The following is a 17,732-nucleotide window of genomic DNA, read 5'->3' as shown; positions in this document are numbered from 1 at the left end:
CTTTTACTTCTTTCCTTGGCATTTTATAGTTTTTATCATAAAGGCCCTATGTACATTTTATTAGATTTATAATTTAGTATTTCATATCTTTCGGTGCTATTGTAGTTGGCACTTTTTAAGTTTCAATCTTTGTTATTCATAGCTAGTATATAGAGATACAACTGATTTTCTTTATTGACCTTGCTGAACTCACTTATTTTGTAGGTTCTTTGAGATTTTCTCTGTCAACAGCCCTTTAATTTGTGAATAGAGACACTTCACATTTATTGTATTCTAATCTTTACCTTTTCAGAGGTACCAAAATCTGTACCCTCCCTCCTCTCTTTTTTTTTTAAATTGTCCTCTGTCACCACTCCTTTTTTTAAAATTTTTATTTATTTATGATAGTCACACACAGAGAGAGAGAGAGGCAGAGACACAGGCAGAGGGAGAATCAGGCTCCATGCACTGGGAGCCCGACGTGGGACTCGATCCCGGGTCTCCAGGATCTCGCCCTGGGCCAAAGGCAGGCGCTAAACCGCTGCGCCACCCAGGGTTCCCTCTTTCTTTTTCTGATCTTTACATACAATATTCCTCATATTGGAAATGTGTTTTCTTCATTTTTCTTTGACTAGAGAGTTATTAATTTTATTGAATTTTTAAAGAACCAGGTTTTTATTTAATTGATTTTGTTATTTTCAATTTCATTAGATTATTCTTTTTTTTAAATTGAAGTTCAATTTGCCAACATATGGTATAACACCCAGTGCTCATCCCATCAAGTGCCCTTCTCCATGCCCATCACTCTGTTACCCTATCCCCCCACCCACCTCCCTTTCCATTACCCTTTGGTTCGTTTCCCAGAGTTAGGAGTCTCTTTGTCACCTTCTCTAAATTTTCCCACTAATTTTCCCTCCTTTCCCTTACAATCCCTATTAATATTTCTTATATACCCCATATGAGTGAAACCAATAATCATTAGATTATTCTTTTTTTTTTTTTTTACAGATCAGTTATTTAATTAGGTCCTTTGTAGGTAGCTCTGAAGAATAGCTTTGATTTTTGACAGAATTTGAAAGTCCATAGCTTTCTGATCAACCTTGTGCTCGTCCATAATCTCATTTGTTTCTCTATGTCAAAGATCTTCCTGGTGTCTGGGTTTATGCAGCTGCTTCTTCTTAAAGTAAGTAATCATCAGTGAGATGTTTTGGAATTTTCACATTACTGTTATCAATTTTGGTGGAGGTTGTAATGACAGATTTCTGATCTGTTTTAAGCAGAGGGACTTGATTGAGGGCCAGAGGCCAGTCACAAGCAGCAAGCCACTGCTCAGCTGCTTCAGGAAAACCACTCTCTTGCCTCTGTGGTGTCCAGTGAGGATGATCAAAATGGTCTTAGAAGTGATGCTAGCTTGCAGTTTTCTCACATGCTGTCTGAAAGGTGTCCCCCCACCCCTCCGCCAGCTCAACAGCTTTTGAGGCACATCTTCAGTAGGATAATAAATACCTAACTAAGCATTTTGTGAAATTTAACCTGTTGGGTACCACCAATTCTTCTCACCACCAACTGGTTTTGTGATAGTGTGGAAAACTTTCTCCTTTTTCTTTTCAACCCTGGATTTAGCTGCTGAATACTTCCTCTTGTACATGGCCTTTTTGAAATACACAGCCAATTAGGAATATCTACCAGATCCTACAACTAGGGTTTCAGCTGCAGTGGGGCTTCCCTTCTTTGGCATTTTAGTCTTCAGGTTACCATTCTTAACCTTGCCACCAGCATCAGCCTTCTCAGTTTTACATTTCTTCTCCTTAGTATCTGACTTCTCAGTTTTGTCACCTGCCATCTTGCAAGATGGGAAAGAGCCATTAGATTATTTTTTTATCATCTTTATTTTCTTCTTTCTGTTTGCTTTGAATTTAATTTGCTCTTCTTTTCCAATTTCTTAAGACAAGAGCTTAGAGTATTAAGTTAGACCTTTCTTATTTTCTAATATAAACATTTATTGCTATAACTTTACCTAAAAGCACTGCTTGGCTCATAATAAGCACTGCTTATATCTTACAAATTTTGATATGTTGATTTTATTTTTTTGTTCAATTCGAAATAGTTTCTTCTGATCTCTTCTACAACTCATGGATCATCTAGAATTATGTTTATTTTTTTTAAATATTTTATTTATTGATTCATGAGAGACACAGATTGAGAGAGAGAGAGAGAGAGGCAGAGACACAGGGAGAGGGAGAAGCAGGCTCCATGCAGAGAGTCTGATGTGGGACTTGGTCCTGAGACTCCAGGATCACGCCCTGAGCCAAAGGATTGACGCTCTAGAATTGTGTTTTTAAAAATGCTTAGATATTTGGGGATTTTCAGGATATCTTTGTAATTTCTTTTTTTTAAAAGATTTTATTTATCTATTTGAGAGAGAGAAAGAGATTGAGCACCACATGGCAGGGTGAGGAACAGAGGGAGAAGGAGAAGCAGGCTCCCTACTGAGGAGGAAGCCTGACATGTGGCTCCATCCCAGGAACCCAACATTATGACCTGACCTGAAGGTAGACATTTAACCAACTGAACCACCCAGGTGCCCATCTGTTATTGATTTCTAATATAATTTTGTTATGACCAGATAACATAACTTGAATAATTTCAATTCTTTAAAATTCCTTATTTATTGCCCAGAGTAAGATCCATCTTGGTGAATTCCCCATGTGCATCTGGATAGTACAAGTGTTCCGCCATTGTTGGGTTCAGTGGTCCATAAATGTCAATTTGGTTAATATGATTGATAGTGTTATTCAGATTTATTACTTTTTTCTTTTTAAATTCAAGATTAATATTAGTTTTAGATGTACAATATAATGATTTGACAATTCTATAGGTTAAACAGTGCTCATCATGATAAGCGTACTTGGACTTTCCTTCACCTATTCCACCCATCTAGCCACCCATCTCCCCTCCAGCAACCACCAGTTTGTTCTCTATATTTAAGAGTCTGGGGGTTTTGTTTGCTTTTTTTCTCTGTTCATTTGTTTGGTTTCTTAAATTCCACGTATGAATGGCATCATATGGTATTTGTCTTTCTCTGGCTGACTTGTTTCAATTAGCATAGTATAGATAGTATTATACCCTCTAGATCCATCCATGCTGCAAATGGCAAGATTCCATTCTATTTAATGGCTAATATTCCATTGTATGTATATATGTCTGTACATATATACACCACACCTTCATCCTTTCATCTATCGATGGACACTTGGGCTGCTTCCACATCTTGGCTATTGTAAACAATGCTGCAATAAATAGAGGTGCCTATATCTTTTGAAGTAAGTGTTTCCATCTTCCACTATTGGAATTACTGGATCATGTGGTAGTTCTATTTTTTTTTTTTTTAATTTATGACAGTCACACACACAGAGAGAGAGAGAGGCAGAGACACAGGCAGAGGGAGAAGCAGGCTCCATGCACCGGGAGCCTGACGTGGGATTCGATCCCGGGTCTCCAGGATCGTGCCCTGGGCCAAAGGCAGGCGCCAAACCGCTGCGCCACCCAGGGATCCCCTATTTTTAATTTTTGAAGGACCTCCATACTGTTTTCCACAGTGACTACACCAGCTTGTATTCAAACAGTGCAAGAGAGTGCCTTTTTCTCCACATCCTCATCAACACTTATTATTTGTTTTCATTTTAGCCATTCTGCTGACATGTGTATGGTGATTCCTCATTGTGGTTTTAGTTTGCATTTCTCTGATGATTAGTGATGTTGAGCATCTTTTCATGAGTCTGTTGGCCATCTCTGTCTTCTTTGGAAAAAACATCTATTCATGGATTATTTGGGTGTTTTGGTGTTGAGTTGTATAAGTTCTTTATATATTTTGGATATTAACCTTTTATCAGATACATTATTTGCAAATATCTTCTCCTATGCAGTAGGTTGGCTTTTTGATTTGTTGATTTCCTTCACCTCACAAAAGCTTTTTATTTTTGTGAAGTCCCAATAGTTTAATTTTGCTTTTGTTTCCCTTCAGGAGGCATATCTACAAAAATGGCTCTACAGCTAATGTCAAAGAGATTACTCCCTATGTTTTCTTCTAGGAATTTCATGGCTTCAGGTCTCACACTTATGTCTTTGATCCATTTTGAGTTTATTTTTGTGTGCTGAAAGAAGGGGGCCCAGTTTCTTTTTCTTTTCTTTTGTATATAGCCGTTGTTTTGCTAACACCATTTGTTGAAGAGACTGTCTTTTCCCCATTGTATATTCTTGCCTCCTTTGTTGTAGATTAATTGGCCATACAAGGGTAGGTTTATTTCTGGACCCTCTATTCTATTTCATTGATCTTTTTAAGTCTATTTTTGTGCCCGTATTATATTCTTTTGATTACTACAGCATTGTAGTATATCTTGAAATCTAGGAATGTGAAACCTCCAGTTTTGCTTTTTCAAGATTGCTTTGGCCATTCAGTCTTTTGTGGTTCCATGCAAATTGTAGGATTGTTTGTTCTAGTTTTGAGAAAAATGCTGATGGTATTTTGATAGGGATTGCATTAAATCTGTGGATTGCTTTGAGAAGTATAGACATTTTCACAATATTTGTTCTTCCATTTCATGAACATGGAATGTCTTTCCACTTCTCTTTGTGTCATCTTCAATTTCTTTCATCAGTGTTTTATATTTTTCAATGTGCAGGTCCTTCACCTCCTTGGTTAAATTTATTCCTAGGTTTGTTTGTTTGTATGTATGTATGTATGTATGTATGTATGTATGTATGTATTGGTATACTTGTTCATTGGGATTGTTTTCTTATTTCCTTTTCTGCTACTTCATTATTAATGTATAGAAATGCAATAGATTTCTCTATATTGATTTTGTATCTAGCAACTTTACTGAATTTATTAGTTCTAGGAGTCTTTTGATGGAGTCTTTAGGGTTTTCTATATAGAGTATCATGTCATCTGCAAATACTGAAAGTTTTACTTCTTCCTAACCAAATTGGATGCTTTCTGTTTCTTCTCCCTGTCTGACTGCCATGGCTAGGAGTTTTCATATGGTGCTGAATATAAATGGTGATAAAGGACATCCTTGTCTTCTTCCTGATCTTAGGAGAAAAGCTCTGGTTTTCCCCACTGAGTATGATATTTGCTGTGGGCTTTTCATGTATGGCCTTTATTATGCTGAAGTATGTTCCCTCTAAACTTACTTTGTTGAGGGTTTTTATCATGAATGTATGTTGTACTTTGTCAAATGCTTTTTCTGAATCCACTGAAATGGTCATATGGGGGCAGCCCTGGTGGTTCAGTGTTTTAGCACTGCCTTCAGCCCAGGGTGTGATCCTGGAGACCTGGGATAGAGTCCCACGTTGGGCTCCCTGCATGGAGCCTGCTTCTCCCTCTGCCTGTGCCTCTGTCTCTCTCTCTCTCTCTCTGTGTCTCTCATGAATAAATAAATAAAATCTTTTAAAAAATGAAATGATCATATGGATTTTGTCCTTTCTCTTGTTGATGTGATGCATCACACTGATGATTTGTGAGTATTGAACCACCCTTGCACTCCAGGAATAAATCCCACTTGATCGTGGTACATGATGTTTTTAATATACTATTGCATTCAGTTTGCTAATATTTTGTTGAAAATTGGTGCATATATGTTCATCAGAGATATTGGCCTATACTATTTTTTGTACTGTCTTTTAAGAAAAAAATTTTAGTAGGTTCTATGCCCAACTTGGGGTTTAATAAACATAGAGGGGGGAAATAGGAGAGGAAAACTGAGAAATATACGCTTGAGAACAAACTGATGGTTACCAGAGGGGAGGTGGGCAAAGGGATGGTTAAATAGATGATGGGGATTAAGGAGGGCACATATTGTGATAAGCAATACAGCTGCTGTATATAAGTCTTGAAACACTAAATTCTATACCTGAAACTAATATTAAACTGTATGTTAACTAACTGGAATTTAAATAAAAACTCAGGAAAAAAAAATCAAACTCACAACCCCTAGATCAAGAGTGGCATGCTCTACTGACTGAGCCAGGCAGGCTTCCCTTTTATAGTGGTCTTTATCAGGATAATTCTGGCCTAGAAGAATGAATTTGGATGCTTTCCTTCCTCTTTTATTTTTTGGAATAGTTTAAGAAGAATAGGTATTAATTATTTTTTAACTGTTTGGTAGATATCATCTATGAAGCTTCTGGTTCTGGACTTTCATTTGTTTGGAGTAGATTACTGATCTAATTTCATTGCTAGTAATTGGTCTGCTCAAATTTTCTATTCCTGTTTCAGTTTTTGGAGGTTATACTTTTCTAGGAATTTATCTATTTCTTCTGTATTGTCCAATTTGTTAGCATACAAATTTGTCATAATATACTCTTATAATCCTTAGTATTTCTGTGGTGTTTATTGTTATTTCTCCTCTTTCGTTTCTGATTTTTCTCTTTGAGTCCTCTTTTATTTTTCTTTTGATAGGTATGGCTAAAGGTATATCAATTTTGTTGGTTTTGGGACGCCTGAGTGGCTCAGCAGTTGAGTGCCTGCCTTTGGCTCAGGGCGTGATCTCGGAGTCCCAGGATCAAGTTCCACATCAGGCTGCCTGCATGGAGCCTGCTTCTCCCTCTGCTTGTATGCTTCTCTCTGTGTGTCTCTCATAAATAAATAAATGAAATCTTTAAAAAAAAATTTTTTTTGTTGGTCTTTTCAAAGAACCAGCTCCTGGTTTCGTTGATCTGTTCCATGTTTTTTTTTTTTTTCAGTTTCTGTTTCACTTATTTCTCCTCTAATCTTTATTATCTCCTTCCTTCTACTGGTTTTGGGCTTCATTCTTTTTCTAGCTCCTTTTGGTGTAAGGCTAGTTTATTTAAAGTTTTTCTTGCTTTTTAAATTAATCTTTTCTCTTAGAATAGCTTCTGCTGCATCCCAAAGATTTTGGACTATTGTATTTTCATTTTCATTTGTCTCCCCATGTATCTTTTTATTTCCTCTTTGATTTCCTAGTTGATGCATTCAGTACTTAGTAGCAAGTTATTTAACCTCCATGTATTTTTTCCTTCCAGATTTTTTCTTGTGGTTTATTTCTAGCTTCATACTACTGTGGTCAGAAAAGATGCAAGATATGCTTTCAATCCTTTTGAATTTGTTGACACTTGTTTTGTGGCCTAAAATACAATGTATTTTGGAGAATGTTCCATATGCACTTGAAAGAATGTGTATTTTGCTGTTTTTAGATGGAATGTTCTGAATATATCTATTAGGTATATCTGGTTCAATGCCATTGTTACCTTGTTGATTTTCTGTCTGAATGATCTGTCTACTGAAGACAGGTCTTAAAGTCCCCTGCTATTATTGTATTACTATTGATTTCTTCCTTTATGTTTGTTAGTAATTGCTCTATGTATTTGGGCACTCCCATGTTGGGTACATAGATGTTTACAATTGTTATCTCTTATTGGATTGTTCCCTTTATGATTATGTAGTATCCTTCTTTTTCTCGTTATAGTCTTTGTTTTAAAGCCTATAGTATTGCTACCTCAGCTTTCCTTTTGCTTCCATTTGCATGATAAATGTTTTTCTTTCTCTTCACTTTCAATCTGCATGTGTTTTTAAGTCTGAAAGGAGTCTCTTGGAGGCAGAATATAGATGGGTCTTGCTTTTTTATCCATTCATTCTATGCCTTTTTTTCAAAGATTTTATTTATTTATTCATGAGAGACACACAGAGAGGCAGAGACACAGGCCAAGGGAGAAGCAGGTTCTTGCAGGGAGCCCAATGTGGGACTCAGTCCTCGGACCCTGGGATCAGGCCCTGAGCCGAAGGCAGACGCTCAACTGCTGAGCCACCCAGGCATCCCCACTCTATGTCTTTTGATTGGTGCATTCAGTTTATTTACATTCAAAGTAATTATTTATAGGTATGTATTTATTGTTATTTTGTTACTTGCTTTAAAGTTCTATTTTGCAGTTCTCCATAACTATCTTCTTTTTCTCTCTTCGCTTGGGGTTTGATGACTTTCTTTAGTGAGATGCTTGGATTCCTTTCTCATTATTTTTTGCATATTTATTACAGGCTTTTGATTTGTGGTTACCATTTGGTTTATATATAAACCTATCCTTTTTTTTTTAATTTTTATTTATTTATGATAGTTACAGAGAGAGAGAGAGAGGCAGAGACACAGGCAGAGGGAGAAGCAGGCTCCATGCACCGGGAGCCCGATGTGGGATTCGATCCCGGGTCTCCAGGATCGCGCCCTGGGCCAAAGGCAGGCGCCAAACCGCTGCGCCACCCAGGGATCCCAGGTTTATATATAAACCTATCCTATGCATATAGCAGTCTATATTGGGTTGACAGTTGCTTAAGTTTGTACCCATTTCTAAAAGCACTAAATTTTACCCTCCCCATGTTTAATGTGTAGTTTGTCATACTTTATATCCTTTTATTTTGTGAAAAACCTTGAGGGACTTTTTTTTTAAATTTTTCAATTTTTATTTTTTATATGAGAGAGAGGCACACAATGAGAGAGAGAGGCAGAGACAGGCAGAGGGAGAAGCAGACTCCATGCACAGAGCCTGATGCGGGACTCGATCCCGGGACTCCAGGATCATGCCCTGGGTGGAAGGCAGGCGCTAAACTGCTGAGGCACCAAGGGATCCCCCTTGAGTGACTTTTATAGACATAATTGACATTTACTACTTTTGTTCTTTAATCTCCATACTGGTTTTTATTTTTTTATTTTTTATTTTTTTCATACTGGTTTTTAATAAGGATAATCCACTACTTTTATTATGACTGTATGTACCTATGACATTTTTTCTTTCCATTTTTTTCCTTCCCTAATTTTCCTACTCCTAATTCAGGTCTTTTCTTTCCACTCAATGAATTCCCTTTGATGTTTCTTATAAAGCTGGTTCAGTGGTGATGAATTCCTTTAGCTTTCATTTGTCTAGAAACTCTTTATCTCTTATTCTACTCTGAATGATAGCCTTGCTAGATAGAGAATTCTTGGCTGCAGATTTTTCCTATTCAACACTTTGAATATATTATGTCACTCCATTCTGAATGTTTTTTTTTAAAGATTCTATTTATTTATTCATTAAAGACAGAGAGAGAGAGAGAAAAAAAAAAAGAGAGAGAGCCAGAGACACAGGCAGAGGGAGAAGCAGGCTCCATGTAGGGGGCCTGATGTGGGACTCGATCCTGGGACTTCAAGATCAGGCTTGGGGCCAAAGGCAGGCGCTAAGCCCCTGAGCCACCCAGGGATTCCCTTGCCACTCCATTCTGGTATGCAAAGTTTATGCTAAAAAAATCAACAGATACCCTTATAGGGCTTCTCTTGTATGTAACTGTTTTCTTGTGTAACTGAAACCTGCACAACAACTTTAACCCTTGTATGCTGTCCTTGGTCTAATAGCCTCCCTTAACAGGCCTTCTCACCACCGAAAACCTTTGTCTTTAGCTGAAGATGGTATTTAAAGTGATTATTTGGGCCATTTTAGAGAACTAAGCAGTATTCCTGAGTATCTCCTATGTACAAAGCATGTATAGATGTTATTAAGCTTGTTTTTCTCCTATTAAAAAAACTCTTTATAACTATTTTCTGCCATTTAAATTATTGTGTGTCTTGGTGTGGACCTCTTTTGGTTTATTTTGTTGGCAGGCTCTCTGTGCCTCCTAGATCTGAATGTCTGTTTCCTTCCCCAAGAATAGGAAGTTTTCAGCTATTATTTCTTCAAATAAATTCTCTGCCCTCTTTCTCTCTCTTCTTCTGGAATATCTATAATGCAAATGCTATTATGCTTGATGATGTCCCTGAGTTCCCTTAACTTTCCCTCATTTTTATTGTTTTTTTTCTTTTTCCTATTCAACTTGGTTGCTTTCTATTACTCTGTCTTTCACCTCACAGATCTGTTCTTCTGCTTCCTCAGCAACTATTTATTCCTTTGTAATCTCAGTTATTGAGTTTTTCACCTTTGATTGGTTATGTATATATATTTTAAGATTTTATTTTTTTTATTCATGAGAGACAGAGAGAGTGACAGAGACACAGGCAGAGGGAGAAGCAGGCTCCCCATGGGAGCCTGATGCAGGACTAGATCTTGGGATCCTGGGATCATGCCCTGAGCCAAAGGCAGAAGCTCAGCCATTGAGCCACCCAGACATCCTTCTTTTTATATTTTCTATCTTTTTGTTGAAGGTCTCACTGAGAACTTCCAGTCTTTTCTCAAGCCAACATCTTTATGACCAGCATATTGCTTATCTCTTTAATCTAGCTCCTTTATTGTAACTTTGCACTGTTCTTTCATTTGGTACATATTCCTCTCTCTTCTCATTTTATCTAACTCTGTTTGTTTCTATGTATTAGGAAAGTTAGCTGTGTCTCCTGATCTTGAAAGTAGTGGCCCTTTTAAGAAGAGACCCTAGAGTGCCCTGTAATGCAATGTCCCCTATTCACCAGAACCTGGTACTTCAAAAGTATCTTCTTCTTTTTTTTTTTTTTTTTCAAAAGTATCTTCTATGTGTGTTATATGCACTCTACTTTAGGCACCCTACTGAGGGGTGGGGGAGAAAAATATTGCCTGTGAGCTCTTCTGTTCTTGGAGAAGTCTCCTAAAGATCACTGCCCTTCCAATGCATGTTTTGAGATTAGTAAGTAAATCTCCTTCCTGTATACTATAGATACTTTTCAAACTGCTGCTTCTAAGCTGTATCTCTGGTATAGTTTGTTATGCAATCTCTTTAAGGAAAGGGACAGCTTCTTATTGCCCTCCAGCTCTCTCAGAGTCAAGTCTCCTGATTTTTTTTTAAGTGGGCTCCACACCCAGCATGGAGCCCAATGCAGGGCTTGAACTCATGACCCTGAGCTAAAATCAAGAATTGGATAAAGGGGAAAACTTTTTCACCATTGATGGGAATGCAAGCTGGTGCAGCATTCTGGAAAATAGTGTGAAAGTTCCTCAAGAAGTTAAAAATAGAGCTACCCTACAACCCAGCAATTGCACTTTTAGGTATTTATCCTAAAGATATAGATGTAGTGAAACGACAGGACATCTGCACCCCAATGTTCATAGCAGCAATGTCCACATGCAAACTGTGGAAGGAGTTGAGATGTCCTTTGACAGATGAATGGATAAAGAAGATGTGGCATATATACATACACAATGGAATACTACTCAGCCATCAGAAAGAATGAATAGCTACCATTTACATCAACATGGATGGAACTGGAGGGTATTATGGTGAGTGAAATAACTCAATCAGAGAAAGACAACTATCATATGGTTTCACTCATATGTGGAATATAAGAAATAATGAAAGGGAAGTGGGGGAAACTGAGTGGGGAAAAATTAGAGAGGAAGACAAACCATGAAAGATTCCTAACTCTGAGAAACAAACAAAGGGTTGCAGGGGTGGGGGTGAATGGGAGGATAGGGTAACTGGGTGACAGGCATTAAGAAGGGCAAGTGATGTGATAAGCAATGAGTGTTATACTATACGTTGGCAAAATGAATTTAAATAAAATTTAAAAAAAGAGTTGGATGCCCAACTGACTTAGCCAGCCGGGTGCCTTTCAAGTCTCCTGATTTTTAAAAGTCCCACTGATTGTAAAAATTCATGTCTGTCTGGTTTTCAAAACCAAATGTTATAGGGACTTGTCTTCTAGTGCAGGCCCCCTGTATCTCGGGTGTCTGGCGTTGGGTCTACTCCTCTTCCTTTTTATGCTTATGGTGTCCCTCCCATTTGTGGGTAGTTTTTTTAAATTTAGAATTTATTTTATTAAATATTCTAGGTGGCATGTGATAAACTGAACTTCTGTTGGTTTGCAGCTTAATGATTCATGTAACTGTGGCAGTGCTTAATTTGGTTCCCCCTGACCAGGACTATTTTTTCCTACAGTTTTTGATGTGGTCTCCTCTCTACAATTAATTGTGGAGCGTCTGTTCAGCTAGTCTTTGGTTCATTTTCTGGGTTACTTACACTGATGTGACTATTATCTAGGTGTATCCATAGGGTGAGATGAGTTTAGGATCTTCTGACTCTGCCATCTTCCCAGGCTTCCCTCTTAGATCTATTTTTTTTTTTTTTTTTGTGGTGTCTCTCTACTTCTTGAAATGATTACTAATATGTCTCCAACTATAGCTATTTCACCTTTTCTCCTTCTAGTTTTATTCATTTTTGCCTTATGTATTTTGAAATCCTTTTCTTAAGTACATACACACTTAGGTTTATTATGTCTTTTCAGTGGACTGTCTTTTTGTTGATCTTTGATTATAATATAATTATTCTAGCCATCTTTTGATTTTTGTTTGTATGATCTATCCTTTTACATATGACAATTTGTATTTTTACAGGTTTTTGGATCATTTGCTTCTAATTAATTATATGACTGGATTATGATCAACCATATTACTAGTTGTTTTCTAGTTGTTTCACCTGTTTTCTTTTTCCCCTCTTTTTCTATTATTAGATTGATTATTTTTATAATTTGATATTTATCTTTGCCATTGGCTTATTATATACATACTTTAAATTTTTTTAGTGATTGTCCTATGATTTTTTTTGTCCTATGATTTTTAATAGACATATTTGTTATTTACATTTTACCTTCAAACAGTACTATGTCACTTCATGATAGAGTAGTTTCATAACAAATACTCCTAATTTCTTTTCCTATCTTTGTCATGGGAAATATGCTGTCATATATTTTAATTTTCATATGCTCTAAACCCATAGTACATTGCTACTATTTTAGCTTTAGACAATAAATTATTATTATTATTTTTAATAAAATAATTTTTATTGGTGTTCAATTTACCAACATACAGAATAACACCCAGTGCTCATCCCGTCAAGTATCCCCCTCAGTGCCCGTCACCCACTCACCCCCACCCCCTTCCCCACCTCCCCTTCCACCACCCCTAGTTCATTTCCCAGAGTTAGGAGTCTTTATGTTCTGTCTCCCTTTCTGATATTTCCTACACATTTCTTCTCCCTTCCCTTATATTCCCTTTCACTATTATTTATATTCCCCAAATGAATGAGAACATACACTGTTTGTCCTTCTCCGATTGACTTACTTCACTCGGCATAATACCCTCCAGTTCCATCCACGTTGAAGCAAATGGTGGGTATTTGTTGTTTCTAATGGCTGAGTAATATTCCATTGTATACATAAACCACATCTTCTTTATCCATTCATCTTTCGTTGGACACCGAGGCTCCTTCCACAGTTTGGCTATTGTGGACATTGCTGCTATAAACATCGGGGTGCAGGTTAGACAATAAATTATTGTATAAAGTGATTAAAAACAAGAAAAATATATTTACCTTCATCTTAATAATTTTTAGACATCTTTTTGTGGATCCAAATATCTGTCTGGAATTATAGCCCTTCCTCTTAAACTCTTTTAACAGTTCTTCTGTTATAGGTCAACTGGCACTGAATTTGCTGTTTTTGTTTTGTGAAAATTATATTTACAAATGATCCCTGACTTAAAATGGTCCAACTTAGGATTTTTTTTTCTTAAAAATAGTGTGAGGATATATATTCAGTAGAATCATTCTCTGAATTTTGATCTTTTCCTAGGCTAGCAATATAAACCTGTGATTTGATATCTTTTTTTTTGAAAACTCTCAGCTATTTTTCTTAACATTTATTTAAAAATTATTTAAATTCAATTAGCCAACATATAAGACATCATTAATTTCAGATGTAGAGTTCAGTAATTCATCAGTTGCATGGAGAGTACCCAGAGCTCATCACATCACGTGCCCTCCTTAATACTCCTCACCCAGTTACTCCACCCCCGCACCCACCGCCTCTCTAGCAACCCTCAGTTTCTTTCCCATAGTTTATAAGGCTCTTATGGTTTGTCTCTGTCTCTGATTTCTTTCCATTCAGTTTTCCCTCCCTTGCCTGATGATCCTCTGCACTGTCTCTTATATTTCTAATTAGTTCTTCACATTTTGTACTTTGTTATCTCATCTTCTTCTAAGTTTCTAATTACATGTATGTTAGGCTATTTGATACTGTCACACACCTCTTGAATATTTTGGGTTTTTTTCCACTCTTTTTAATTTTTGTGTTATAGTAGTGTAATTTCTATTGACCTATCTTCCAGTTCATTGATTTCTACCCCTCCCCCACCCCAGGATATGTTTAATCTACTTATGAGCTTATTGGGAGGCATTCTTCATTACTGTTACCATTTTTATTTCTAGTATTTCACTTGTCTTTTTCCTATAGTTTCCTCTCTGTCCAATTGAAATTACCTAACTTTTGATGCACATTACCTATATTTTCTGCTAGAGCCTTTTACATATTAATCAGAATTATTTAAAATTCCCTGGTAAGGTAAACATATGGTTTATCTTTTTGTCTTTTTTTATTTTTTTTACATGACTCCTAATTTTTGGTTTTGAGTTACACATTGTGTGTATGACAGAAGAGACTGAGGAATATAGTGTTATGTCTGGAAATGGTCATGATCTAGTATCTATAATTTTGAAAAAATTCTCATTGACCTCACTTTTCTTCCAGTTATTACCACACTTCCCTTCAGTTATTACTTCCAGTTTTCAAAAGAATTTTCTCTAAAGAATCATCTGTAAAAGTTGTCTTTACTTCTCAAGTTTATTTCTTAAGCCCATTGTAATCTGGCCTCCATCCCACTTCCTCTGGAATTGTTCTCCATAAAGTCTCCAACAATGTAGATGGTCTCTTATCTACTCTAATTTTATTCAGTCTCTCAGCTGTTTTGGAGGAGATCCTCAAGAAGACATGACTGCTGGCTGAGCTAGACCCTGGCAATCAGAGGTTCTTTACCCCTTCCCCCGTTCTTAGAATGTGAATTTTGCTTGCCTTCCCTGCTCCCAGAAGCTGCCCCAAAGACACAGTCTTGAAACAGTGATGTGGTGTTGAGACCACTTGGATGGTACACACAAGTGAACCCAGTTAAAGCCTCTATATAAACTTCTAAGATTTGGCAGATTGGCAGATATGTATGGAGATCTACTCATCTTGTGGCCACCCAAGACAAGTCTTAAATGTAAACTCCTTTGCTTTTTAAACCTGCCACCTATTGATCTGGAGTGGGCTGCCTCTTTCTTCAGGTCCCTGAAACCAGAGGCTGGTTTCAGATTATCTCCAGGAAGCTCTCAAGGAGGTTGCAACCAACAAGCTGCTTACTCTTTCTTTCTTGAAACAACTTCTTATGAGAGAGCCAGACATATACCCAATATTGATTCTCACCCTTATTATTTTTTTGAACAAAATCATGGTCTTGTTTAATGTAGCAGTGTGCTCAGCTGAAAAAAACATTTTTCTTTCAGGCTTCCTTGCATAGAGAGATGGTTGTTTGACTAAGTCCTGGCCAGTAAGATACAAGCAGGAGTTTCTGGGTAGAACTACCTTTAAGAGGCATAGGGGCTGACGCTATTGGCTTTTGCCCCTTGCTTGTTCTCCCTTTCCCCTTTCCCCCTTTCTTTTGGCCTGGAATGAATGCATTGTGGTTGAGATCCAGAAGCTCTTTTGCAACTGTGAGATGACCCTGAGGATACTAGCACACTATCACTTCTGCCTACATTCTGTTGGCCAAAGGCATGATTAAGTCCAGACTCATGTGACAATGGATAGGACTTATTATCCTATTTTAAGGAGAGAGAAACTAGTTTATTAAACCAGTCCATATAATTGCTCATTGCAGCAACCTAGGAGTCATCTCTGATGCCTCTGTTTTCATCACTCTCCACATCTAATCCATCAGGAAGTCCTGTTGAATCTGTTGTAAAAGTGTATACGGAATTCACACATTCTCTCTGCCACTGTAATCCAAGATACCATCACCTCTTGCCCAGGCTCCAAGAGTCTCTTAATTGGTCTTCTCCTTTTTACCTTTCCTCCTATTGATTTTACTCACTGCAGCAAGAGTGATTTTAAAATGAAAATCACTTTGCATTGTTCATTCACTTAAAAAATGACCTTACAGGGTACTTGGTTGGCTCCGGTAAGTGTCCAATTCTTGATTTCAGTTCAGGTCATGATCTCAGGGTTGTGAGATGGAGTCTGCTTAAGATTCTCTCTCCCTCTTCCATTGCCCCTTCCCTTACTCCTGCTGTCTTTCTCAAAAAAAAGAAAAAAAAAAAGACTTTATATTGCATTTAGAATAAAATTTGAATTCCTAATAATAGCATTTAAGGCTATATATTATCCACTCTCTCTGCCTGTCTCTCTAATCTCATCATATTCTGGTTTCTTCTTCATTCACTATATTTCAGCTGCGTTTTATTTCAGTAACTTAAGCTTTCTAAACTTTCATATTTCATTGCCTTTGCATATGTTGTTATATCTTTCTAGAATGCTCTTTCCTTAATTCTGCCATGACTAGCTCACTCTCACTCTTTAAATCTTTGTTAATGTATCATTTTCTCAGATCAGTCTTCCCTTACCTTCCTCTTTAAAGTTGATCCCCTTGCTTTTCTCTACCTAGCTCTTTGCTGGATTCTGTCATGACTCTTATTTTTCTGTTTACTTACCTCCTCAAATAGAGTGTAAGCACCATGAAGGCAAGAGACATTCCTATTATTCACTGTTGTATACCCATACCTGACTTTGACCCTGGTACTTTGTAGGTTTTAGACAAAAATGTTGGGTGAGTGAGTGAATGAATAAATGAGATAATTAAGTTCTGATCCAGGACAGTAGCCATGGGCAAGAAGGGAAAGAATATTTGAAAATTTTAAGACCTAGGTTAAATGCCCAGTCCTCTCTGAGGCCTCTTCTTATCTCTCCAGTCAGAAATTGAGTATAATGTCCCATGTGAGCATCCTCTAATTTCTATTTGTGTTTCACTTGTGGTACTTAACATGCCCTCTTACAGTGATTGTTCTTAATTATTTATCTTTCCGTCAGATTTTTACTTATCTTAATTCAAAGACTACATTTTATTTGTCTGTCTCCCATAATATGCAGCATTGTCATGCAGTAGACTGAATATATGTGTTGAATGAAAGAATGAGGGAATAATCTGAAAATTTTCCAGTTCTAGGAAAAGGAGAAGGGGTTTCCATAGATTGAGTACCTGGGTAGCTTCCCTGTGATTCAACCTCTTGGGGAGGAGCTCATCCTGCTTGAAAGTTTTCCAAACTCATTACAAAGGTTCTTTGTCCAGGGCATAAACCTGCCATATTTTACTTTCTGAAGTAAACCAAAGAAAGGTACAAATAATAGACTGATCTTCCAGATTTACTAATCTGAAGTAAAAGCCTGCTATTCCCTCAGTGAATTATAATACAGATCATTTGAACATTTCCCAGCATATCCCATGTTAGCCAATAGAAATGACTGTGAACTTCCAAACTTTGCTACCTGGGGAAGCCTAGTAATAGTGTTGAGCATACTCTGAGGAGGTACTTGGGTCCCAGCCAGTCTCTGTCCAGGCTGAGTCCCTCATCCTCCCTCCTTCTGTGGTGTCTGTGGGAATAGACCTTACGGGAGAAGAAGGTAGAGTTGAACTGAGACTGTCAGGGCCTCATTAGCTTTGCTACTTAGAGATTTCCCCAAAGTTCCAAGGGTGGAAATCCCCACAGGCAGCTTTACTTTAGATCAATTAATGTCAGCCTCAGTTTTGCTTTTATCCTAAATAAGTCTCAAGAGGTTAGTTAGAAAGATGCCTGCAGGAACTCCCCAAGTGACAGCCTAAAGAGAATCAGAAGCAGCAGGGATTTATTAAAAAAAGTGGGCAAAGGGCACATGTCCAGGAGGTGTCCCTAC

General features: G+C 37.3%; 1 long non-coding RNA gene and 1 pseudogene across 1 annotated transcript in view; both read right to left on the bottom strand.

Annotated features, from left to right (window-relative positions):
* Positions 1-17,732, bottom strand: part of LOC144296908 (uncharacterized) — a 74,939-nt gene that overhangs the window by 21,965 nt on the left and 35,242 nt on the right. The window lies entirely within an intron of this gene.
* Positions 1,001-1,822, bottom strand: LOC144297697 (large ribosomal subunit protein eL6 pseudogene; annotated as a pseudogene).

The sequence above is a fragment of the Canis aureus genome, chromosome 25 (assembly GCF_053574225.1).
Source record: "Canis aureus isolate CA01 chromosome 25, VMU_Caureus_v.1.0, whole genome shotgun sequence".
Classification (NCBI taxonomy): domain Eukaryota; kingdom Metazoa; phylum Chordata; class Mammalia; order Carnivora; family Canidae; genus Canis; species Canis aureus.
The sequence above is the reverse complement of the archived record's forward strand: the minus strand, read 5'-3'. Positions and strand labels throughout refer to the sequence as shown.